The sequence below is a fragment of the Cupressus sempervirens genome, chromosome 7 (assembly GCF_028749045.1).
Source record: "Cupressus sempervirens isolate cs-2001-9-10 chromosome 7, ASM2874904v1, whole genome shotgun sequence".
NCBI classification, from domain to species: Eukaryota; Viridiplantae; Streptophyta; class Pinopsida; order Cupressales; family Cupressaceae; genus Cupressus; species Cupressus sempervirens.
In genome coordinates, this window is record NC_143124.1 from 41,745,167 (window position 1) to 41,772,309 (window position 27,143).

General features: G+C 36.7%; 1 pseudogene; it reads left to right on the plus strand.

Annotated features, from left to right (window-relative positions):
- Window positions 1-959: 959 nt before the first annotated feature.
- LOC149545355 (putative inactive receptor kinase At5g10020) overlaps window positions 960-27,143 on the plus strand; it is a 35,931-nt pseudogene continuing 9,747 nt past the window's right edge.

Genomic DNA, 27,143 nt, shown 5'->3' on the forward strand with positions numbered 1-27,143 from the left:
CTCGACCCATCACACGAAAAGAGACCAGGCAGCCTAGAGAGCCATATGCATGCAGATATCGATCGCCTATCTAGTGCACATCAACAGAGTCAGTGGGATTTTGGCATAGGTGCCTAGATGAGATCATCATGTTTATCTGGACTCCTTATGATGGAGTGGAGCACTGAGGGATAGTACAAGCAGCAGGGGGTGAGGATGATACGAAGGATCAAATGTATCTCCCATTTACTCAGACCGATTGCTAGATTATTGGTCAATCCGCGCATGTGATTATGCGATATATGCCTTCTTGGGTGCTACAGAAGTTTGGGCGTATCTAGGATTTGGTTCCAGACAGATTCCTGTATCCTGTAGTGACTCACGAGTATGGTTGGCTATGGGGTTGGGGGACAATGTTACGATTTTCTCGGGCGTCATGGTTACCGCTGGATAGAGTGCCATGGGTTCATGGTCAAGACAGGTGAGATGCTGGTATGACACCGGCATATGCACAGTGGTGGGCAACACACCAGCCAATCAGACTGACAGTGCTTGGAGTAGTGCCACCAATAGAGCAGGCACGAGGAGAGGGAGATGGTGCAAAAGATGGGGGATGGGCTGCTATGGTAGCAGTGCCAGCTCAGGGAGCACAATAGGGACCACATGGTCATAGGGCAGTTGCTAAGAGGGGTGCCATAGTAGCATAGGTGCCACCACAAAGGGGTCCTCAGATATAGGCACAAGTACCACCACAGATGGGACCTGAGGTGCAGGCACAGGCGCAGGCACAAGTACCTCCATAGAGATAGGTACCGAGAGAGGAGCCGGACATAGTCAGGGCCGAGCGGCATAGTCTACGGACAGAGGTTGCCAGGCTACAGGTAGAGGTATAGCTGCAAAGAGCCAGAGTAGATAGCACACAGTAGGCACTAGCAGCCTTACAAGAATGAGTAGATGTTGCAGATTTTGCAGGTAAGGCTATGCGTGCTGATGCTGTGGAGCGAGTGAGGTTACAAGGAGAGGTGGCTACCTTACATGCCGAGCGAGTGACATATCAGGCTTAGGTCGATGAGTATCATAGGTAGCATGATATAGCGAGGCAGATGGTTACACCAAGGGCCAACATGATAATGATGCAGGAGGCCATCTCAGCCAGGCAATCCGAGGCACGGGCAGTATGAGAGGCAGCCTATTATAGGTCACTCTATCATGATGTTGTACCTGTTGACCAACGGCAACCTGATTTTGAGAGAGGGGCTAATTCCTGGACCATGGGTGGCAGAGCTAGATCAGAGCAGTTAGTGGGGTAGAGCCGGCCACCTCGAGGGGGTGACACAGGAGGAGCAGGACCCTCATAGCATGGCTCCTAGATTTTGTATAGATATCTGATAGTTTGACAGATATGTGCAGATGATGCATTTGTACTATATGATTCGATATGTATTTGGACTATATAGACATTGATTCTTTTGTGATATATATACATGACATGAGTTGATGATTCTATATGTGTATGAGTATTTACGATGCATATGTATGGATTTTTATATGATGCTTATGAGACTAACGTTTATGATGTAGGATGTGATGTATCTTTTCTATTTACTATATGATGCTTAACATGTGTGACGCAGATTGGCTAGCAATTATGAGACTTATGCATTATGATATGTATGTGCCCCTAAATGTAATGGTGATGCTAAAACAAACTAGATTATCTAATGAGCACTAAGAAACTTAATTTGACAAGTAAACTAATGCAATCTATACTGATCAATTAATGTAACTTAAAAGGATTAAAAATGAACACTCCATCTAAAGATGCAACCTAATGAACATCTGTCAAAATCATCATCTATAAAGATCCAGGAGCATAGCATAGGAGGAGGACATAAATAGAACCTTGTCTCAAGCACGACTTGAATGAAACCCTATACTACATGGTCCCTAACTAAGTGAAAACAAGGGATTCTGTTGTGTTTATATAGAGAGCACACCATTATTTTTATTTTGCAAAAGAGTGTATGCATTATATGCTATAGAAGCATAAATGTTCAAAGCCCCTTTGCGTAATTGCCCCCATTGCAGCAGGCATTAATATCCAAGACATACACATAGTAAAACCATAAAAGACATAAAGAAAATACGACAAACCAAACAAAAGAGACTTCATGACCAACTAGTCATTTATCTCATAGTTCCTACCAAGAGCCTTAAGTCTGGAAAAGTGAAAGTCCCCATATCGTCTACAGGAAGGACTCAACCTATGGGAAAATGTTGAATCAAGTGTTTTGTGATAATGTGATTGTGTGATTTCAGCAGGGGTTTGTGAAACGAACAAACTTCTCGAATCATAAGCCTCCAAAACGTGATTTTATGTGTATCCAAGTGTGGTTACTATCGTAAGAGTGTGCAACAGAATGCGATTAAACAACCATTTGATAGGAAGCATGCAAAAATGGAAATGGAATATGAGGCCTCACAAACAAGAGGTCTTTTTTTGGATTGAGCAATACGCGAAAGACTAAGTACTACTCTGCACAAATGGAAAAGGGAATAATGGTAGGACATGAAAGGAAGGGTTTGGATAGACAAATGGATTGGCATTTTTTTTTTTTTTTTTTTTGGGTTTTTTTAGGACTTTTAAAGATTGTACAAGATCTACAAATGCTCAAGCATAAAAATGCTTGAGATGCTGAATATTTACAAGTTCAGGGAGTGGATCCCCCTCAGGTGTAGCAATCTGATATGCCCCAAAACCATAGTTGGCTGTAACAACGAATGGACCTAGCCAATTTGCTTCAAATTTTCCTTCTTTTCACGATTTTGGAGATTCCTCAAATTATGTTGTAGCACTAGATCACCCAGTTCAAATTCTCTCAGCTGGACCCTCTTATTATATTGTAGTTGGAGGTGATGTTGATACACGTGGAGGTGGTTAAGGGCGCGTAGGCATCTCTCATCAAGGAGTGCCAACTCTTGCAAGTGAGCAACTCAGTATTCTTCATCGAATATGAGGTTTTGTAGAGAGAATCTAAGGGAGGGTAACTCAATTTCAATGGGTAAAATGGCTTCAAAACCATAAACGAGGGAGAACAGAGTGGCTCCTGTGGGGGTGCGGATAGAGGCTCGATAGGTCCAAAGTGCGGGAGCAATCTGGAGATGCCAATTATGGCCAGCTGCATCAACAGTTTTATTTAGGATTTTTAGGAGCTTTTTATTTGTGGCTTCAGCTTGGCCATTGCCTTGAGGGTAGTATCTAGTAGAGAAATGATGGGTTATTCCAAATTTTTGGCATAACGTGGCTACCTCTTGGTTTTTAAATGGGGTTCCATTATCCGAGATAATATCTTGAGGTATACCATTAGGATAAATTTAGAAATTTGCTTGCCGGTGATATAGGTTAAGGGAATGGCTTCAACCCATTTTGTGAAATACTCAGTTGCAACAATAATATACTTGTGGCCATTAGAGGAATTAGGATACACTTGACCAACAAGATCAAATCCCCAGTGGGAAAAGGGCCATGGTGTGATGGTAGGTTGCAAGTCTTGGGTGGGAGCGTGTATCAAATCGCCATGTTATTGACAAGGAATACATCTTTTCACAAAATGGTATGCATCTGCTTCCATAGTGGGCCAATAATAACCTCTCCTAAGAACCTTTTTTGCTAACGTAAAGCCACTAGAGTGGGCACCACAAATCCCTTGGTGAACCTCTTCTAACGCTATTTTGGCTTCATCTGAATTGAGACATCAGAGGAGGGTTCCATCAAAGTGTTTCTCGAAAAGGGTATCACCTATAATGGTATAATGAGCGGTTCAGCAAATAAAGGTCTTACTTTGGTTTGGAGTGAGGGTTATGAGAATAGTTTTATGACGTAGGTAGGCAAAAATTTCAGTGTACCATGGAGACTCAGGACTAACAATCTTGCACACCACTTCAAAATCATTCTGCTCATAAGATGGAGTAACAAGATTCTCCACGAGAAACTCACATTTTGGACTATATTCTGGCATGGCAATCATAGAAGCAATAGTGGCCATGGCATCTGCTACTTTATTGTTAGCCCTTGGAACTTGTTGAAAGACAATTTCTGTAAAGTGTTGCTTAAGATTCTCAACTATTCGGCGGTAGGGAAACAATTTCTCATCTTTGGTGTGATATTCATCAGTCACTTGTTTAACAACCAGTTGTGAGTCTCCAAAGACAAGAAGATTCTTAATATTCCATTTAATGGCTTGATGCATTCCTATCACTAATGCTTCATACTCAGCTATGTTATTTGTACAATGGAATGAAATTTTGTAGGACTTAGGAATTAGATCCCCTTGTGGTGTTACAAACAAAACTCTTGCCCTCGATCTTTTTTGTCTAAAGGATCCATCAAAAAATAGTTTCCATGATATACTAGGGGCTATAGTCATGATGGTATCATCTGGAAAGTTTGCCACAATAGGGTGACTTCCTGGAAGAGGTGCTTCAACTAATTGATCTGCAATGACTTGTCCCTTAATAGCTTTACGATCCTTATACACAATGTCAAATTTACTGAGAATTAAGATCCACTTTGCTACTCAACCAGTGAGGGTGGCTTTTGACAATAGGTATTTGAGTGGATCAATTTTGGCAATGAGAAATGTAGTATGATTAAGCATATAATGGCGTAGCTTCTATGTACAAAAGACTATGGCCAAACATGCTTTTTCAATAGGAGTATAATTCAGCTCATAACCAACTAGTGTTTGACTGAGGTAATATATGGCTTGTTCATTTCCATTATCATCTAATTGTGCCAAGAGTGCTTCTAAGGCAACGAAAGTAGCTGAAATGTACAAGATCAATGGTCATCCTACTACTGGAGGGACAAAGACTGGAGGATTAGTCAAATATGCCTTGATTTTTTCAAATGCTTTTTGGCACAAGCAATCCCATTGAAACTGTTTTCCTTTACAAAGCAAATGCTGAAGGGGATGAACTTTATCAGCTAGCTGTGACACAAATATTCTGATTGATTGTAATCTTCCTTGGAAACTGTGAAGCTCTCTTAATGTGGAAGTAGGAGGCATCTCCATGATGGCCTTTACTTTTGCAGGGTCTACTTCAATTCCTCTTCTGGATACAATGTAACCTAATAATTTACCATATTTGACCCCAAATACACACTTTTTTGGATTAAGGCGCACTTTGTATTTTTCCAATCTTTCAAAAATAGTAGTAAGGACATCAATATGGGCTTCTCTAGTCTTGGATTTTCCTAAAATGTCATCAACATAGTCCTCCATTATGATGTGTAGAAGATCATGGAATATGGTAGTCAACACGCGTTGATATGTGGCACCAGCATTTTTCAAACCAAAGGGCATGACTTGATAACAAAAGGTTCCCCAAGGCATGATAAATTCCATTTTATGTTGATCTTCTTCTACAATCTTGATTTGGTTATAACCAAAAAATCCATCCATTAAACACAACATCTCATGTCCAGCTGTCAAATCCACTATAATGTCTATGTTGGGTAGTGGAAAATCATCCTTAGGACATGCGAGATTTAAATCTCAAAAACTGGAACACACACGAATGCCCCCAGATGCTTTTCCTACAGGAACAATATTAGAGATCCACTCAGGATAGTCAATGGGTCGAATGAACTTTGCTTGTAGCATCTTTTGTAATTCTGCCTTGACTAGAAGTGCTACCTTAGGATGCATTTTATGCAACTTTTGTTTTACTGGCTTAATTTTGGGATCAACTGTCAAATTATGTACCACTAAATCTATATCCAATCTAGGCATATCCTTATAGGTCCAAGAAAAGTTGATCTTTCCTTTCTTTAAGAATATTGTCATAGCCTTTTATTCTTCAGGACTCAAGGTGGCAGCAATGTAGGTAATCTGTGGATTATCTTCTGTTCCCAAGTTTATTGCAATGGTGTCTTCATTCAAAATGGATGACTTTTCTAGTGGCAATGATCTAAATGGCAAATTCAACTCTCCCTCTTCTGGTGCCTCTACGAGGTTTTCACCAGAAGATGCGTCCTTTATTTTATCTTTTTCCTTATCCAAAAGTGCCCTAGAAGGATTTTCACTAGAGGATGTTTCTTTGATTTTTTTATTTTTATTTTCCTTTTCATTTTTGTGACTAAGAGAGTTGATTTGGCTACCAAAGCAGCCTTTTTCATCATATTGGATCTCATGCTCATAATCTCAAAGATTCTTAAGGCCAAAAAGCACCATCACTACCTCATCAGACTTACAAATGTCCAGACTTGGTGGCATATCTTGAAGGTCCCAGTCTATCATGTCAGGGTTAGTGAGAGGTAGATCAACGGATGAAAGGTAATTTATGGTAATGGTATGGACATGATTATTTAGGTCATCTTCAACGTATTGGAAAGGAACTTCGAAGAATTCCTCCTCTTCAGTCTCAGATTCATGTTCAGCCAAATAGGTGTCAGCAAAAGTAACCTTATGTTTGAGGGAACCCAAACCGCGTCTTTTAGGATATCTATTAGCTTCTAGGGGTTGTCTAATTCCATTTTCATTTGGGCCAAGACCAGTACCATGATATCCCATGTTTTCAACAATGGAAAGTGCTTTGACATATTTTTCCTTAGGAAACTCCACAGGCTCGTCTTTGGCATCATAATATAACCAATCCAAAATATTATCTTCCATGTGTTCATCACTAAGGGAACCCCAATGTTCAAATTTCATTTTTTTAACTTGCATGGTTTCCTTATTAGTAGAGGATGGCAATTGTGAAGGTTTTCCAAGGGAACAAGGGGAGAGTGGTAATTGTCCCACACACAAGGCATTTTCGAACTTATACTCTCCCATTCCCAAGTCAGTAAAGGTAGTATTTTTCCCTGTAGTGCTAACTTTGACATCTTCAACTTTCTCTTTTCCTTTACGGGAATTTGAGCTCTCATGGGCTACTTCTGGTACTGTATGGGAAGCAGTTTCTTTAATGACAAGTGGCTTAGGTATGACTATAGAAAACTCACTTATGGGACAAATATTTACCAGAGTACCTTCCAATCTTCTACAAAATTCAAAAGGTGTAGGATCCCCTGGAATTGTAACTTCTCATCCTTGGTGTGGGAATTTCAAACATTGGTGATATGTGGAAGGCACTGCTTTGAGAGTGTGTATCCAGGGTCTACCAAGCAAGATGTTATATGGAAAATCTAAATCTAGAACATGACATTCAGTATTGATAATGGCTGGTCCAACTTCGAGAGGTAACATAATAACTCATTTTGATTCCCTTTCTCTTTCATCATATGCCTTTATAGTAATTCTTTTTCTAGAATCAAGGAGATCCTCTGGAAGTCCTAGGAAACGAATCATCTTTAATGTACAAAGATTTAAACTAGATCCATTGTCTATGAGGACTCTTTTTATTTTATGTCGTTGTATGAGAACTTCAATATGGAGCAACATATTATGGTTGGGATTTGGAGCTTGGAAATCTTTGTCTGTGAAGACCAAATGTTGTTGAGTGGAAAGGTTTCCAATTATGGCAGTGAATTGGGTGGCGTTAATATTATCAGGGACACGGGACTCTAAAAGGGCCTTTTCCAAGATTTCCTTATGTACAGGTGAGGTGGTAAGAAGCTCAAGGATGGATATTTGTGCAGGAGTCTTACCTAGTTGGGATAATACATCATAGCGTGAAGCGGGCCTTTGTGGAGTGGACAGCACAGTAGGTGCATGTGGAGCTGGTGAATTACTGTTATTAAGAGTAGCTGCTTGCAAAGTGAGTCTTCCACATCGAGTGGTTGCATCACAATCAGCTGCTTGTAAGACAAGGGTATTCACATGAGTGTCTACCCTTTCGATGTGGCCACACAAGGAATCAAAACCACATATATCGTTGGTGTCTATTTTGCCACACAAGGAGTCAAATCCTGATATGTGGTTAGTAGTGTAATCATAAGGTACAACATTTGATGTGGAGGCTTGATTCGTATTATTGTTACCATCATTGTGATTGGGAAAGGGCTTTTGAAATATTTTCAACTTAGCATTCTTAGAGGAAGGACCTCCCTCCATTTCAATTTCTCCATTATCAACAAGATTTTGTATAAACACTTTGTGTTTGAAACACTTATTGGTATCATGTCCTTTGACGCGATGGTACTTGCAATATTCATTTTCTTGATACCACCTAGCTTTTGGTTGATTTTCATCAAAAGGACGTGTATTAGGAAACACCATTAAGTTATGATCTACCACCTTTTGAAAGATGGCTTCCAATGGTTCACAGAAGTTGGTGAATGTCCTATTTCTATCAAAATCATGATTGTAATTATTACGCGAAAAGAATCGAGTTTGCTGATTGCCCTGGTTGTCTTGATTTGAGTTACTATTGTTACAGTTGCGGTAATTATTGTTGCTACCTCCTCGAAGGTTTTTGACATCGGTAACACCATCGTGTGTAACACCCTTATTCTTAGACCATGATCTAGGCTTGTTATCGTTGTTTGATTCATTATGAGAAGATGAAGAACTATAATGTTTGATGGTGCCTTTTTCTAAAAGTCCACTTTCAATGTTTTTACCCTTTTTGATCAGAGTAGGAAAGTCCTCAGGATTCACCATTTTCAAGTGAAAGGACATTTTAGGTATCAAATTTTTGATGAACATATCTACAAGGTGAGAGTCTTGAATTTTGTATGGCATACGACTAGCCAGACGTCTCCATCTTTGCAAGAAATTGGCAAAAGTTTCTCCATTTCGTTGCTTAGTATTACACAAGTCACTTAATGAGACCTGATTGTCCGTGTTGTATGAGTACTATGCTATGAACTTATTTGCCAACTCATCGAAGGTAGAATGAGAATTCTTAGGCAGATTTATGTACCACTCAAATGCAGGGCCTCCGAGATTTCGTGGAAAGAGTCTCTTAAGGTAATCATCACTGTATGCCACCTCTTGACACAAAATATAGAACTCCCTTACATGTGTGAAAAGGCATGTTTTTCCCATATATTTGTCAAACTTTGGAATCTCAAAACCAATTGGGAATGGAGTAACAGGAATAGATTTATGAAAAGGACAAATCTCATCAAGAGACAAGTGTTTTACCCCTTTATTGTTTGTGTTGCACACCTCATTTTGTAGTTCATGAATCATTTGAGTGAGATCTATTACTTAAGAGTTCATTTGGGCTTGTGATTCCTGGGGTGGTGGAGTTGCTCCATTTGAACCACCCTGCCTATATACACTCATTGCATTTGGCGTGGATGTTGTTACCATGGTCATAGGCACATGCAACTGAGGTGAAGGTGTAGGCTATGTAGACATGACGATTGGTTGAGTTGGTGCTTGACTAATACCAAGGCCTCCTACATTTGAAGTTGCTATGATGTTTTGTGGAGCATTAGCATATGTGGAAAAATTTGATAGAGCATTGATGAATTGTTTAAATATATCAGGGTTGGTTTGAAGCATTGGTTGTGGTAAAGTGCTAAATGTGGGCATTGCACTAGTTGTCACCGTAGGTCCTTTTCCTTTGCTTGATGTTGGTATTGCACTTGAACTAGGTGTTAAGGGAGCACCACCTTTCTTGACTTGAGTAAAGAGGATGTTCTCATCAAAACTTGTAGGAACGTTAACACCATCCTTGATCAGATTTAAGAATATGTTAGTCTTGTTTGCCTTAATGGATTTCTCCATCATCTCTACATTGTAAGGATCTGCAAGGAAGGTCTTAACCTCACTAGAAATATCACCAAAACCAATAGGGTCTTCATCTTGGTCTACTTCTTCATCATTATCACCTAGATTGCTATTATGAAAAGGTTGTTGTGGCTCTTGGATATTAGGCATACCAATGTTCGGATTAGAGGGAAACACATCTCCTAATGAAGTTGCAATTGAGGGAGGAAGATTCTCCATTACTGATTGCTTTGTTGATTCCCACAAATGTGTTTTGGGGTTGAATGTAAACCTTCCTGATCATGTGTTTACATACAAGAATGGCCAAATGATGAATGAAGGCTTATGACCGAAATATAAAATGAAAATGAGAGCTCTTAACCTTAGATGATCAGTGGGTCAACTACCTAAATTTGAACAAGAGACCTTAGTTTAGCAAACAAAATGATATTGAAAGATAATAGTATCCTTTTCTTACCAAAGATAGTCAAATATGATCTTGTAGGAAAGATAAGACACCAAATGGATCACTTACTATTTGCAGACTGACTTGTGGTCCCAAATAAGCAAGGTAAGATATTGAGTGAACTGCTTACTATTTTGAGATTGACTTGTGATCCAAAATAAGTAAGACTTGAGTATCTTTCTCTCACCAAAGATAGTCAAATATGATCTTATAGGCAAGATAGGACACTAAATAGACTGCTTGCTATTTGGAGACTGACTTGTGGTCCCAAATAAGAGAATGTGATTAGGATAAGGTGTTTGCTTATGGATGTAAGGTCTAATGTCACGAGAAAAAGATGTTTTGAGGTTTTTAGCTCTCTTAGAAGGAAGTTTAAAGATGGGAGAAATGGAAATGAATAAGAAAGAAAAATGTATAATGGCCACTTGTACGGATGATTTCAATTTTTGTTTACAGGAAATAAGAACCTTGGGTTTACACCTGGGAAAGCAGACCAATTTCAAAGTTTTTTGTTATAGGTGATCCTATTATAGTGGTCTTGCCTAGCTTCCTCTTTTTGAATGTCCTTGATTGCATAGCTGAATTTTTTGTCACCATGGTTTAGTCTCTTCCTCTCTTTGTAGACAGGGGGTTTGGACAGTTTCACTTTCTTATGCTTGGTTTGGTTGACTTTTTTGGTCATGGCAAGAACAAAACAAGACTCAAACTTTTTGACATCAAAAATAAACTCAACCACAACTCAAAAGATGACTCTAGTGCAAAAAATTTCCAAAATATGACTGTGAGTCAAAGAGACCTCACCTAACCTATCTTAGTGCAATGGTTCCCTCACAATTTCACTCATTTTTTGGCTTGTTTGAAGTTTTTGTTTTGTTTTACTTTTATTTTTATTTTTTGATTATTTGAAAAAACACACCAAACACAACAACAATCCTAATAAGGTTGATACTAGGCTGTACAAGGTTTAGCTAAAGGGCATCCTCGATATACACTGGGTACGTGAGGCCCAACTCTGTAGATGAAAGGAAATACTGCCACACAATTGGGGGGAAACGGTAACCCAATCTCCTCCTTCAATTCCCAAAGGTATAAAGTTCTTTGGGGCTTAGCCAAGAGTGACAATATTTACACTTCCAAGAGAGGTGTCTTTCGATTCACCTCCCAATTTTTACACTCCGCCAGAACGTTGGAGTTGAGGTCGTCCCAAGGGGTGATGAAATCCCCAAGCAGGCCTCCTAATAAAATGAAAAAAAAATCCACTTATTTCTTGTGCACCCAAGGTCGCCCAAAGGCGTGAGGGGAGAGAATACGTAAGTGGACTTGGGGTTTAAAAGACACTTGTTCGTTATCCACAAAATTTTAGGTTTGCTACTCTAATTGAAGACACGCGTGTTTAGAGCATACAAGGTTCTTTCCAACTTTAAATAGCAGCAAATAAAATACTAAAAGAAAATGCTGAAAATGAAAATGCTGAAATGAAATTAATTTTCCTTAGGGCTTTGGATGTGAGTTCATTTTAAATCCCAAATCCAAATGTGCTCTATACTAGATGTACCCATTTAAAACGCTCCAATTTCAAATGTGACCCAGTCTTTTGCGTTTTAGTTTTTCCTCTAACACAAACCCTCGACTTGTAAACTCACCAAGTGCTTAAAAATACTATTAACCATTAGTTTAAATCACAACAATCGCAGACGCTAATAATCGGAGACGCTAAAACATGAAGATGACAAAGCACAAAGCGCAGACGCCAGAATACAGAGCGCAAACACTAAAATGAAAATCGCAGACGCTAAAATGAAAAGCAAAGATGCTAAAATGGAAATCGCAGATGCTAAAATGAAAAGTGAAGACACTAAAATGAAAAGCAAAGACGCTAAAATGAAAATTGGAGACGCCAATTTCAGATCACAAACAATAGATCACAAAGCGGAAATGACAGAGAAGTAAGCAGAGATGAAAAAACCCTAACACAGACGATAGAATAAGTAATGCGCAGATGCAAAAAGAAAAGAACCTAATTTTTTCAGCAGCGGTACAGATGTTTGTTCTCAAAAATGCTGATCTGCGGAGACGCTACTATGCGTAGACGCACAACGCAGATGACACTGCGACTATCAGAGACGACAAAACGCTAATCCAAACTGCAAAAAATTGTATTAGCGGACTTTTGAAGTGAGATCAAGGATGTGGGTCCCACTGGACGTGCCAAAATGTGTGCTGAAAAAATGTGCAAATTGCTGGAAGCCTAAGGAATCAAGCTAATCTAAAAGAAATTCACAAAAGCAACCAACAAACCAAAATTCTAACCACCTCTAATTCTCAACAAGGGCAGCTATGTGTAGCCATTGTCTGTGTATCATTGATGGAGGGTATGTTTGGTATGCTCTCATAAACACAACAATAAGTAAATCCCTTGCGTGGAAGTGCAAATGTGAGTCTGAGTGCAAAGTGAATGTGCAATATGATCCTAGACTATATGAAAAGACAAATACATTCAAGATATGACTATGGAGGAAGTCACACTCAAAGGTACTCTATGATGAAATGAACATGAAATGATGAAAACTATCAATGAATGCAAGGTATAACTAGAATGAAATCTAAAACTAGAATGTAAACTAAATATGCAAGATGCAAGCTACAACTAGAATGAAAGCTAAACTAGAATGTAAAATAAATATGCATGCACAACAAAAACTAAGATGCAATACAAAATATAAATCTTACCAACTATCAAATCACTAAGATGCAGCGTATGAACTCCATATGAGAATGTACCTTTAATGCAAGCTCTCAATGTGGTGATTCTAGACTCAAAGCGATGGCGTATCAATGCAATCCAATAATCCTCTATATGCAATGCTTGAGACAAGGCTTCTATTTAAAGACTCTCAAGAAACATCTAGAGGGTCTCTAGAAGATAAGGATAAGGATAAGGAGAAGGATTAAGCACCTTATCTCATATCCTTAGTTGGGAGGATAAAATGATGAGGTGGCACGTGTGTGTAAAAAGTTTTTAAGTTGTAGACACCATGTGCTTAAAAAGAAATGCAAACCCTTGTGATGACAACTCATAAGAGTACACAAACTCTTAGGATAAAAATTAAATTAAATAAAATTTAATTTAATTTAGATCTAGAAGAAATTAATAGGATATGGAGGATTTAAATAAATAAAATTTATTTTTAAAAAAAAGAATATGTGGAGAAACATGTGTTAATTAAATTAACACATTATAGCTAAGAAGTATTTAAATTAAATTTAAATACTTAGACAAAAATGAACTTATTTAATTAAAATAATTTAATTAAATAAGTAGAGGAATGTGACTAGTATTAATTAAATTAATATAGTCATTCGGGACAATTTTTAGTGTATACAAGTACAAAGTTGTGTAACCTTTCAGGCTAACTTATCAAAATGACAAAATTTGAGTATTTCTATCTAAAAAACCAATTTTATTCAAACGTATGATCTAGATAAATTCATTCTAGCTAAGTTATATATGATATCACACTTTCCCAATTAGAAATATCTATTGAATGCATGTTTTATTCTAGGTTGTATCGAATCACTAAATAAATAAATAAAAATTCAGAAAACTAACGTTCCAATAGGTTTTACTTTTTTTATGATATTTTTTTAATAACATATAAACACCATTATATAGAGCTCAAAATGAAGAATATTCTCATATATAATTTATAGTGATTTAATTAGATATAGTATATTGTAATTAAAAAAATCTACAAGCACACATTTTAACACTAAAGAGGATGTCAATTTTCGAAAATAAAAAAATATTAAAGCATATCAAATAAATAAAATTAATACGACATTCTAGAGGAGAGCATCCTCTTCCAAAATCTATAATTTTCTTTTGTTTAGAATATATTTGTTTTGCAAAATGTGGTGGGAGATGGAAACTATCAATTTCAAGTGAGTTGCAATTTGAATCATTATAAAAGAGAAAAATTAGGTCTAAAGACAATTTTTTTGGACTATTCTAACTATGTATATTATCTATATAGTTTGAGACAAAAGGGAAATAAGTTTATTTCCATATAGTTTTTTGGTGGGAATTAGACCTTTAATTTTTAGTGTCTTTTAGCAACTAAAGTTATCTATAAAAATATATAAGTTCTTATTCCAAATAATTATTAAAAAGTATAATCATAAACTTCATCCATTTTTGAAAATTTCATTAGTTTACTTTGTTTACAAATTCTAAATAATATTACTAGTTTTATGTGATTGAAGGTGCACAATTATAGTTTTTTTAGATTTTTCCTTTACAAAAGGGTGACATAGGTTTGTGTTTTTACCCTAGTTCTTGATCTAACCTAATTTATAATATTATCAACAATTGTGCACATTCCATATTTGAATTGTAAGTTGTTAACTATATTGAAATAATTTGTTAAATGCTCGAGAGATTATTCTTTAATCATTGCACATATAAAAAAATAATAGTGTTGTTCTTACCATCAAGTGTAATAGAACCTATTCCTTTGATTAAGCAAGGAGTGTTATTATTAAATCTAATAACACCACCACCATACCTATATATATTGAAAAATTTATTCTTTTCTCTTTCTATGTGATGTGAATATATATTTTCCATCACCCATTCATCCCTACTTTGTTCACATGTAACTAGATATTTTTATTCGTCTACACATAAGGATCTCTATTGGGAAATTGGTCAATGCTCTCCTCAAGATTTATGACAAGGTGATAACAACCTCTCATGGATTCTATATGTAAGAATTTAGCTTAGGCCAGAATCCACCCAAGAAATAAAGAACTCAACACAAGCACACGGTAGACCAAAATAGGAAAAGTATGATCAGAATGACGATATTCATTCAATAACTAGATACAAGAGTACACTAGGAGTGCCTGAATATAAAGGCCTCAGGAGAGTTTCTAGAATGCATAGAATTCAACACTATGATATGTCATACAACCAACCACATGTCCACCAAATATGTATTATCCTCCATTAAGTACGAGATTAAGTGTGATGATGTGAGGATAAGACTACAATGGTGTAGCATGCAAATCAGTGGAGTAGACATGTGCTAAATAAGGAGTGTGAAAAACTATGTTGTCATCATGATAACTCAGTGAATGATGCATACTCTTGTGTTGTAGACACCATGTGCATAATTAGAGTTGCGTAACTCAATAAGAGTTCACAAATTCCTAAGTTTCTCACCTAAAATAATAATAGAATAATGCAAAATAATTAAATAATGCATTAACCTAAGTAAAACTTAAGTAAATGTAATAAGTAAATACTTATTTACACCAACACCCCCCCTTAAGTGCAAGTTAGGAGAATTCCCTTAAGCTTATGCAATCTAGGATGAAATGCAATATGGGTCTCAACTACTAGACCATGTTAGGTACCCATGTGCATAATGATATACAAATCTCTCATAAAGCGGGGAAAGAGGGAAAACCTCATGGGAAAAACCATCCCCCAAAAATAGAGATAAAGAAGGATGCATTGATGGATGGAGTAATCAGGACCCCACCATTACAACATACATCCAATATATACATAAGAGAATGATGAGAAGAGGTAGAGAGACAGGATGGGCTCCCCCCCCCAAAGAAGAAAGCCAAACAGTGACTGCTCTGATGAAGAAGCTATTCCAAGACTGCAGAATGGTGTTCCTCCCCTTAGAAAGAAACAATGCCAAGGGTACAAATGAGATGCGTCCTCTGTGTGTGGAAAGAATCTCATAGATAAGTGATGTCCCTAAAAACTGCTCAACTATCTGAAGAACCTATCTCAAAGAACTATCTATCTCTGCAACTAATGAAGAACCCTGCTGCAACTGCTGATCATAAGTATCCACAATCACTTCAACCTGTGATGATTGATCATGTAGAGAATGAATAGGAGAGTCTGGAACCCTCATGACAATTGAAGAAGGTAATTATGCATCAAGAAAAAGAGGCAAATCATCAATATTGTCGCCCAAATCTATCACTGAACCTGTATCTGGAAGACTAGAAGTACCCTGTTGTTCTGGACCTATCACTGTGGCTATGTATGCATGTGGACTAAACTAAGGAAGTGACCTCTCACTATATCTATCAATAAAACTCCACGTGTCTGAAGCTATTGAAGCACTATCGTTGGTGTCAATATCAGTATCCACACTGTATGATGTGCGAAGAGTAGAGGACAAGCTTGGTGAACTTTCTTCAAAATGTACATCCTTCTCCACAAAAATCTAATGTGTCTCAGGATCTAGAAGTCTGTATGCCTTCACACCATCTTCATAACCAATGAAGGTACAAGGCCGAGATGACTATGCCTTGCAACCCCTGGAAGATCTGTTTGCCTATGCAGAACAACTTAAGACTCTGAAGTGTGTCACAATAGGTTTCCTGCCGCACCATGCCTCAAAAGGAGTTTTACCATCTAAGGAAGGATGATGAGAATGATTAAGAATGTGAGTGGCACTTGAGATTGCTTTGACTTCTAATGATGGATCTAGAGACTTGGCATGAATCATGCAACTTTCCATAGAGTTAAGAGTTCTAATCCTCAAAGCTGCAACATCTGTCTTATGCAGACTGAATGTTGAAGGAATTTGAAGATCAATTCCCTCATGTCTACAAAAGTCTTTAAGTCTTCTATGCACATCCCTGTTTCTATTGTCCATGCAGAGTAGTTTGATGGCCTTTCTATATTTCCATTCTACATGAGCCTTGAAGTCTAGAAATGCGTCCAAAACTTCATTCTTACTATGCAGAAAGTAGACCCAAGTGAACCTTGAAAAGTCATCAACTAAGGTAAGTATGTAGCGACCCTGGCTAAATGCAAAAGGACCTGCTAATACCATGTGAACCATTTGAAGAACACTTGTTGCTCTAGAAGACTTCCCTCTTTGTAACTTCCCCTCTAGATGCATATCCACTAAATCCAAAGAACATTTATGCTTAGAAAAGTTGATTTGTGGTAGACCTTTGACCATTTGGTATGTGCAAAGTTGCTGAAGATAGCGATGGTCAAAATGACCATACCGCTCATGCCATAATTGCATGTTTGAATGAGATTGAGTTAACAAGGCCTTTGAAGAAGACTTGGCCACAAAATGCGAGAAAGAGTACAACCTCTTGCGATCATTCACTTTCCCTATTGCAACAGAGGAATTGTCTCTAAGACTATGCACTTTTACTAAGTCAGGAAGGAACTCAACTCTGTGTCCATCTCCAAAGTGAGTGACTTGGTAGATTGAAAGGAGATTTGAACTTACGTTTGGAACATAGAGAACCTCTTGAAACTCTCCATTTTCCATTTCCACATTTCCTTTTCCTTCAACTTCCATTTTGCTATCATTCCCCATGAAGATGTGCAGTACCCTTGAGCAATTCAATGAAGAAAAATCCTCTCTTGAAGAACCCATGTGATATGAGGCACCAGAGTCAAATATCCATTCTTTTGAAGAGTTTGCCTTTTCCATGAATGCTTGATCTTTGCCCTTTGAATCTGAAGAAGATCCCTTCTCCTTGTAAGCATTAGGCAATGGAACATTATGTTTCCTTATGATGTTGGTCAATTCATCAATCTATTTGATATAACACTCATGCTCTTCATGACCCGATTTCTTGCAATAAGCACACTTCTTCTCCTTATTATTTTCCCCTTTCTTGTTGGAATTTGAGGACTTGCCTTGTTAAGGTGTTGTCTTTTCTGCATCCTCAAATTTGCTCTTCCATTTCTTCTTACTCTTTCCTTTATTTGAAGATTGTCCAGTTGAATGTTGAGAACCCTCATTGGCCACCAATTCTTTGGATTGAGGTGATTTGAGAATCCCCATTGTTATAAACTTCTTTTCTTCATCATCCAATAGTTTAGCATATTCATCAAAAGTGACTTTCTTATAGACAGACCCTAAGGTAGTCTTTGAGGTGTTAAAAGAAGATACAAATGTGGAATATTCAGATGGCAGCTTGTTATGGATGAGATAGATTAGTTTGTCATCTTTTATAGAACTTCAACAATCAGTAAGCTTTGTCCTTAATTCATTCACCTTAATGATGAAGTCATGTATTGAGTCATATGACTTAGGATCTAAGGAAACAAGCTCATCTTCAATCTTGAACACATCCTCTTCAGACACTTTCCCATAAAGGCTTTCGAGGGTATCCCAAGCTTCCTTGGATGTAGTACATTTCTTGATTTGATACATGATTTTATCATCTACCCCCAAACATATATCACCTAGGGCTTTCCTATCCATGGCTACCCAATTTGAAATTTCACTTATTGATACATGATCACCTGCTGTTTTAAGAAGAGTACCATCCACATAATACAAAACTCCATTATGCATTAAGTGATACAACATTTTGATGGACCATGTAGCATAGTTATGAGGAGTTAATTTAGGAAACTTAAAGTTGCCCATAATGCAAAAAAATGAAAGAAAATTGTAGAAAAGAGAGAACACAACACCAAGAACACCCCCCCTTTCACTAAATCAAGAAACCCCCCCAAAATAGATGCTTTGAGCACTTTATCAATAGTGCAATTACAATGGGCCACTTGCCAATTTTGGCCTTTGTAGACTTTTGATTTTTCTTGTTACAACCTCTTAATAGAGTACAAATCTGAGACTTTACAATGTGCTACAATACTAAAGCATTACAAAGCAAAGAAAGGTCCTATGTTGAAAGTGACAATTTTTTACACACAACACTACAATCTGATGCAAAATCTAGAAATTAAATGAAAAAATATTCACTTTCAAAAAAAATGGAACCTGTTTTCAACTCTAGATGTACCCATACAGAGTGTTTGAAGTTTCAAAATGCAGAATTATCCAGATATAGTTGCTAAAAAATGCAATTTCTGAAAAATGCTTGCACCAAAACAAAAAAATAGCTACACCACTAAAAAATTTAGAAAATTTTACCCAATTTCAAAAAAAATTGCACCTGATTTGGAGTCTGAAAGTGCGAGTTATGGCCTCTTGAAGTTGAACTGCCAAAACCAAAATCAATTTGGTGAGGGTTTGCACTAGTAAAAGAAAAGGTTAAATTTGACAGTCATATAGCCATCACAATAGTTGAATTGGGCCAAAAGATGATGGTCATATGATCGTTAATTTTAGGCTCGTAAAATGATGATGTCAGCACAAAATCGGACCCACTGAATGATATGGCAGTATGAATGGGACACGTCACTGTTCATACTATATGGACGTGTATGAAAATTGCTTCCATGGGGTGCTGACAGAGCATAAAAATGCTGACTATGCTGCTTAAGTGTTGGCTAAATGTGTAGGTGGTACTGTCTATGTGGATGTCTGCATGTGGCTGAGTCACTGCTGGCAGTACTGATAGCAAGGATGTTGACTCAGTGATGGTGACTGACTGTCATTGCCGACTGAGGCAAAATATGGCCGATGATGCAATTGCTTTGTGGAAAACTTGTCAGAGTGTGGGTAGACGCCATTTTTTATACTATAGGTGCCAGAAATGAAAGCGATTGCTAGAGTTTGTTGTTATAGTCCCACATGCATGGGACAACGCAATATGTGCTCTTTAATAAACCTTCACCTACAGAATGCTGAGCAATGTTGAGACGGTGGAAGGGGGATCCCGGTCGAGTTTCTCATCATTGGTTTGAGCGTAGTGCCAGCTAGTGCGGTTGGAATATGTAGACACCGGTTGACCTTGGCCTGCGGGTAGATAATACTCGCTAGAATTTGACTGGGTGTTGTATAGTGTTTGCAAGGTATGGCTCGAGACTTGTTTAAGCCGAAAATTAAATAAAAACCCCTGCAAAAATAAATATAATATTCCAACAAATGTGTAGTACGGGATCTGACAGCCCATACTACAAACAAAATTTCTCTGACGAGAGAATTCATTCTTAAAATACTGTCAAAAAAATACCTAATAATAATAGAGAAGAATAAATTTAGATCCAAAAAATGAACTAAATAGATCTGAAATAGATGATACCCAATTTGCGAATCGTTGCCTTTGGGTGCCAGTTTGCAAAATTTTTTTGCCTCACGATCAACTTTCACCCAATATAGGAAAATTTATAGTCAATCTTCACTAAATCCATGCTTCGAACGCAACAGAGAGGTCAGATCTGGCTCTAGACACTCCCAATTTCTGCGGATCCTCTGGATGCGAGTCGAGGTGTTGAAGCATGAAAGGTCTCGAAGGGCTATGTGATGAGAATCCTCCTTAGCTCTGATACCATGTAAGAATTTGGTTTAGGCCAGAATTCACCCAAGAACTAAAGAACTCAACACAAGCACACAATAGACTAAAATAGGCAGAGTATGATCAGACTGACGATATTCATTCAATAATTGGATACAAGAGTACACTAGGAGTGCCTGAATATAAAGGCCTTAAGAGAGCTTCTATAATGCATAGAAGTCAGCACTATGATATGTCATACAACCAGGCACATGTCCACCAGATATGGATTATCCTCCATTAAGCATGAGATTAAGTGCGATGATGTGAGGATAAGACTACAATGGTGTAGCACACAAATTAGTGGAGTAGACAACATGTGCTAAATAAGGAGTGTGGAAACTATGTTTTCATCATGACAACTCAGTGAATGATGCATACTCTTGTGTTGTAGACAATATGTGCATAATTAGAGTTGCGTAACTCAATGAGAGTTCACAAACTCCTAAGTGTCTCACCTAAAATAATAATAAAATAATGCAAAATAATTAAATAATGCATTAACCTAAGTGAAACTTAAGTGTAATAAATAAATACTTATTTACACCAACACTATATGTCTAGTAGTTGTATAAAGAATTAAAAATTTCACCTTTTGGTGCAATAAAAAGTACACTACTAGCAAGGGGTTGGCCTAGCTCACTATTACACTTCTAAAAGAATGCACCAAGGTTTGGTTGTGGAAGCAAAAAGTTGATTAAAGTTATAATTGATAAAATATGAAGGTTGACACAAGATTTCCAAGAGATCCAAATTTCTCACATGTATCATGAAGGAAATGGCATGGAAAATGTGCTAGCTAAATTTGGCCATAGTGTCATGCACGTTGTGGAATGGGATGACATCGAGTTCTTGCCATCATTAACTCAAGTTGTGATAGAAAGGGAGTGTACCTTATAAATACCATATGAGTAATCAAAATAGGTGGCAAGCCTTCTTTTCTCCATGTAAGCATGTGAACAAGATGTTTCATAAAGGGATTTTTTGGCACAGTTGTTTATTGAATTGCATTATAGTTTTGGTTTCATGAATATTGATTACTACTATAAAAGGATGCAAATGTTGGACTTAGAAAGATGTAGAAAATGACAAGTTAATGAATTCCCACACAAGATATAACTTGCAATAACCATTTATGGATGGAAAGAGGGCACTCACACATGCTATAAAAAATGGTTTTTTTTTCTGAGAAACATTACGGACTTATGATGGTCATGCAATGCCTTTTCATTTTATTTGTTGAGGTTCTTCAATTTATACCCTACAATGTTAGAACCAACAATAACGCTATGTCATATAAAGAATTAGTGGTTGATGTAAGTGAGGGTATGAGAAATAGTGATCAAGTTGGACCATTGGGTGTGGAAGATATCATTCAAAGCAGTGAGGCTAGAATGGTGTACTTGAAGGAAGGCAAACTTTTATAGTAAATGAAGGGTATGGTAAAGCATGTTGAGGTAATATTGATGTAGTTCCTCTAGACTTTGAAGGATGAGAAGGTGACTGTCAATGGCATGAGTTTCGATATTTTGGAAGAAACCATCACAAGGGCTGGTGAATTTTCTATGGAAGGAAAGAACTAACAGAGGTAGGCCAAGGTCAATGAGGAAGCTAGCCTAGGAAAACTCTTCAAAGGCAAGGAGGAAGTAGATAGAGTGCCTAAAGGGTTTTCTCAAGTAGCCCTTCCTAATCCTTGGGACGTCATATTTTATGCTATCATGTAGTACATCACCTTGAAGGATCATTTTCAAGTACTATACTACTGCTATTCCCCATCCTAAGTCATTTTAGGAATTTGGACCGCATCTCCTTATTTTGGTTATTTTATTTGTTGGAGGATTGCATTTTTAAGGCTAAGAGGAAACATGAGGAGGCGCTGATGAATAAAATTTATATCCAACATCTTTCCTTGAATCTATTAGTTTTGGTTAACCCTCTTGCCTCTATTACTCCCCATGCCTCCCTTGGCCCTGGCCCAAGCCATAGGAAGTTCAAGAAAACCCCTACCCTAGATGTCAAAATTAACCCGGAGGTTAAAATAAATTTGATATAGTCAGATTTAGACACTAGGAAGGGTAACCAAAGTGTTAGGAGGTCCATAAAATATCTCCAGATGGAATATTTTAAGTCCCTCCCATGCATGATTCTAGCTTTGACTCCTCTGAAAGTGATGCCAAACTTGCTAAAAAGAAGAGAATGTCTCAAGACAAAAACCTATCCCCAACCCTATAAACCACTCTCATGTCTCTGACACCCTCAAGGATACCCTGACTAGAAGTGAGGGGAAGATTACTTCCCCAAGAAAACAAAACCCAAAAAGTGTTGGGATGAAAGGAAAGCATAGCCATAGCAAGGTGAGACTAGAAAGGCTGGAGAATTCCCTCATGGGCTTACTATCTACAAGAGGTTTGAAACCTTGGTGGATTTTTCCACCAAGGTCATGCACTCCATAGTCACCACCCTCTATTTTTTGCAGGTGAACAAAGAGGAGAAGAACTTGGGAAAAGTCACTGAGACCACTCGATCCATCTATGGGTTCCTAGCTAAGGATTGGTTAAAGAATATCCTAGACAAACCAATTAAAGTGGAAGGGGAGGATGGGGACAAGGATTTTCTTAAGAAGGATGATAGCCATGGGATAAAAAAGTGTAGCTATCCTTATGTCTTTTTATTATTTTTATTGTGTTTATAATTATGCCTATGAACTTGGTACCCCATGGTGTCTTTATGTTTATGCCAATTAAGGGGGCTTATAGTAGAATTTTTTTTAAGGGTTTTTGTTTTATTTTATAGTCTATTATGCATATTACTTTAAAGACTAGTAGTACTATTTAGTTGACTATGGACTTTTTTTTGAAGTTTAAAGTTGGTATTGGTTAGTTGACTGTGAGGTTACCTCTAATTGTTTCATTAGCCTTTTTGTACTTTGGGGTCAACCCCTCGTCTTGTTGGCTACTATTAATTATTTCAAAAAAATAACAATTACACTTAAAAATTAAGTGGCATCAGAGCTTGGTCACAAGTTTGAAACCCTGAGTAACATAGAGGGGGATATTGTTGACAAAATGATCATCACTCCCCTTGAGATTTATAACAAAGGGCTAACTTCTTCATGTGTATTTATTATGTCAAGTGGTCATATAATGTATAGAAAGGTAAAAGTTTTGTGTAATGAAAACTACACTTATAATTCCCTTGTGTCTAATAAAAATTAATATAATTCTATCTTCAGTATTTATAGATTCATCATCAATCACATGTTTACTAGAATGTAATATTCCTTAAGCTATTTTCTCTAAAACTATCTAGTATTGAACATTGGTGTTCTTTCTAGACATCTAGGAGAAAAATGACCAACCTTATTACATGAAAAATCACTTTAAAAGAAACTTCCGTTCATGCTTACCTCCACCTTTATATACTCTAATAGTAATCAAGCTTTCCAAGTCTTCCAACTTTCTTTTCTCCTCCTCAATCTCTTCCAAATCCTTAGCATATCTAGATAGATACTTAGAAAAATAAAAAGTTGATGAAATATCCCTATTCTCATGCCTTTTCATATCATTTGAATTATTATCTTTCAATGCAAATTCTACCTTGGGTAAATTATGAATGATATGAGAGGAGGTGCACTTCGCAATTCTATTATATAATTTATCCATACTACTTTTAGTGCTATTTACCATTTGGCCTTTAATTAATTTTGAAGTTTGAATATAAACAAATTAATAAATTAATATCAAGATACATCTGTGGATGTAAAATTGTGCAAAATTCTTATGTGCTCTCAACTTATCCATGTGGATCAAGCACTGGATCAACAGTTGGAATGTCAAAAAAATATGGTACCAATTTCATTAGGCACAAAAATAGTTGGTTTCATTCAATGCCCATCAAGTGCAATTATAGCTATATTACTACAATTCTATAGGTTGCTAATTATTTCATTCTAACCTTGTTGTGTTTCACAGTTCACTACTTTTTTTTTTTCTTGGAGCAGTCCAAAAAATCTCTAAAATGACGCATAAAATTGGATTAGTCAAAAGTCTTGACTGGCAAACAATCAAACATTCTATTGCAGAACATAGTAAGAAAGCGTAGAATATATCTAGGAAAGAATAAGATTATCAATGAGGCCATGTAGTTGGAGAAAGCCTGCAACAAAAACATTGACCAATGAAAGAGGGAAAGTGTATTAGGTATTACTCAGGATAGAAAGAACAAAACTTGTGACTTCTTTATTTTAAAAGAAGCCTATGCAGTGCTAGCTACCTAGGGTTGCATTAAGGTAAAACAAACAATGACATTCCCTAGGTTGTAAAAGAACCATGGATGGATAACAATCATGTCTCATGTTTGAGCAGCAAATCGAACACACTTTGTCAAAAATTGCAACCCAACTAAAGATCAAAATAAGCATTACAAGTATGTAGTACAAATGAGGCAAACAAGAGCTGATCTCCTAAACTTGGGACCAAGATTGTAAAACAAATCTGGGTGAGACACAAACACATTATTCAAGCAGGAGCCAGGCCTTGAATCCAGTGAAATATGAAAACAAAATTTTCACATATCTACAACATAACTAAGAACAACATAATGACATTAGTTTGGTACTAGAGGGATTGACAAATTTGCATTAACAAAGATACAATTCTTGCAAAATAAACTAGGATCAAATCAGTCCTTTTATACTAATCATAGATACGATAGTATATTCAAATCAGCAAGTTCATAATGACTTATCCTACTACCAACACTAGAAACACCAAATCCATGCCCATTGTTGAACACGCTCTTTACAGTAACATACCTATTTACCCATAGATGGAAGAATGGAATCCTCCATACCTCAACTTTCCTTTAGGAACTTGGACCAATCAATCACTCCAATGAAACCACCAAATATTTTGGATAATATCCAACAAATAAGTTTAACCATGTACATGTCTACTTATGTATGTTTCAATGTAGGAAATTACAGTCAAAACAAAAAAAAGTTTCTAGGTGTCATAAGAGACAATCAATTGCATATAATTATTACTTCTACCAAGGGAATTAAAATTGTATCACTTAAACCTCTACCTTAACTATAATATCATAGGACAGTTTCATAAAACATTGATATAATCTGTATAGATACAGTATTCTACATAACCAAAGGCACACTTAACTATTCTAACAAACATATAGAATCAAGTTGGTTCTTTAAAATCAATCATAGAGACAACATCGATTCAAATCATCGAGTTAAAGAATTTTTTTATCCTCCTCCCACAATTAGAATTTGCATTGTTTAATCACCTAAAATACCAGATCCATAACCATTATGGTGCACTCTCTCTGCCCTATAATATAACTGTCAACCTAAATACTCAACTCTCTTATATGAACGTAGAGGAATTGAGTAATCTAACAAATCCTCAAAAATGTTTTGATGGTACTAACAAATAATTTATTCTATACAGATCTGTGTGTGCATCGTTCATGCTGTAGTGACTACAATTAAGTATGAAGGAAAGAAAATAGGTGTGTAAGAGAGACATTACACCTAAATATTGCTGCTAGTAAGGGAATAAACATTGTACCACTTTTTCTTGTTTCTTCAATGTAATAACATAGGTAGGGTTAGACAACTTCAGCATCGTATCTATATAAGTTTCCTACTCACAATTTGCATGGACAGATTACATTACTTTTCTTAAACAAAGTCACAATTCTGACCAAAAAAACTAAAGATAAAACTAGTTCTTAAAAAAAAAAGCATAGATGCAGCGTTGAATTTAAATCAAAGTCACAAAATTCCTTATCCTTATCCTCCTACCAGAAATTCCAAATCCATTGGCAACAAACTTATTGGGATGATTCCCAATTTGGTGGGTGCAATGAACTCACTTCTAAATCTTGATTTAAGCCGAAATTCATCAAATGGGCAGATACCAACTACTATGTCAAACTTGCAGCATTTAGTGTCTCTCAACTTATCATTGAACAAACTTAGTGGAGGCATTCCGGCTGGTTTGGAGGAGTTTTTGAATTTGAAGAACCTAGATTTGCATCAAAATCAGCTATCTGGACATGTTGAAAGTTCATTAATGCTTCTGATGAGTGCATAGTACATTGATCTGAGCGGAAACTTTTTTTTTGGATAGCTTCCTTGGAAAATACAAATTATAGCTAGCTTAACACATTCAATCTAGTATTTCAATCTCAGCCACAATAGATTTACAATACTATTACAATCTGAGGATAGCATACCTTTGTTTCATAGTGTAAAGGTTCTAGATATAAGTAGCAATCAGCTGACAGGGGAACTTCCTGCTTTTCATTTTTTTTATGCACTTCAGGATTTTCACTTGAGCAATAACCAATTTTCTAGCTTTGTACCATTTACACTCTTGGCACAAGATTCTTCGGTATTGGTTGAATTGGATCTTAACTACAACAATCTTTCAGGTAATGTACTAAACAGTCATTATACTGCCCTTGTACAAGACAAATTCTTTCCATAGCATTTAACATTGTATTTTCTTGTGTATTAATCTATTTAGATGTTTAGTTTGTGATTTAGATTTATTATAATGGAATAGTGCATGTTTTAAATATGCATTTATTTTCCAATGTCTATTCTCAATGCATGCACTTTAATCTTTTCATTTGCTAATTGTGTACTCTTTCCTAATTAGTGTACATTATGACCTCAGTTATTTATGAATTTTTGCACCCTGGAGTTTCTCTTGGTTAACTGATGTAAGAATGTCAAATGGCATATGCCACATGCT